The sequence below is a fragment of the Zerene cesonia genome, unplaced genomic scaffold, assembly GCF_012273895.1.
Source record: "Zerene cesonia ecotype Mississippi unplaced genomic scaffold, Zerene_cesonia_1.1 Zces_u002, whole genome shotgun sequence".
NCBI lineage: Eukaryota > Metazoa > Arthropoda > Insecta > Lepidoptera > Pieridae > Zerene > Zerene cesonia.
In genome coordinates this window covers 3,004,115-3,005,389 of record NW_024045132.1, presented here as the reverse complement: position 1 = coordinate 3,005,389, position 1,275 = coordinate 3,004,115, and positions in this window count along the sequence as shown.

Here is a 1,275-nt window from a genome sequence, read left to right as displayed (position 1 = left end):
TTAGCACAGAGTATGCTTAATACAAGCTCATAACATCACGACAATAAAATCCTCTGATTATCTGTACAAAACGTGACACTGGCAGAATCCGTCCTTAGTGGAATCGGGAGTTGCCATTTAATAAAGAAGAAGAAGAAGAAGTAATATTTTGTATTATAATAGTTTTATGTGAACATAATTTAATGTACCTTCCTACGCAGGTACTATGTCTTTTAATTTACATGCTACCGTAAGAGCCCGAATCACAGTGAATCCTAAGATTACTAATTCTAAAAGTCCGAACTGAGAATGTGAACATTGTTCATTTCGAACTTTTTCCATAATTAACTAGGTAAATTTGAAGCTTTAATTAAATGTATAGTGATACTATATATGGATTCTATATTCTAGTGATAAAGGTTCGAAAAAAGTATTTTTTTTATAAATCCCTTTTTCCTACATTTACTGACGCATTTCGGTAAATCTCATGATTTCCTGGTAAAACTTAAGATTTACCAATAAACGCCTTTTACTGTAACAAATAGGTATATAATATTAAAATCAAAATGACGTACCGTGGATTTTCGCCTCCAGAGACCTACTGGAAATGCAGCGCCCCTTATAAGGTACCGAAAAAATAAAGGGAAACCTTTTATTAATACTTCTTTATCAGTCTGTCTGTTTGTCTCGAGGCTATATATCAAAATGTGTGTGCAATTTTTAAGTATTTTTTATAATTTCGGGATTAATAAATTGACGGCCGCCCCTTTTTGTATGCCACTCGGGCTGACAACGCTACGCTAATGTATTAAATGGAAATCACGTGAGTTTTATTTTTATTAACCTTCGTATAAATACAATTTTAGTAATTGTTTATGATATATCATATTGCATGTATTCTAAATTGAATCTAAAAATAATAAACAATTTAATTTTTAGTTTTATAGCATTTTCTAATAATAAACAATAATGAATAAGCAAGAAATTGTGTAAATTGACTGTGAAGCGGCTAATAATTATAAAATTTTACATAGAAGACCTTCAGGATCTATGATTAGATTAGTCCTTGTAAAGCCTTGTTTTCAATTAAATAATGAAAAAGTATAATATGTTCCGTGTCCGTAGATAAAAAAATTCGATATTAAGCAAAAATAAACTTTAAAATATCCAAAATATTATGTCCAAATCCACTACCTTACCTAATAATTATTATAGCTAGTAAAATTTATTTTGTTCCGTTATCATAAAAAACTCTTGAGTAAACTCATCAACGTCAATTGCGCGACAAAAACGTCG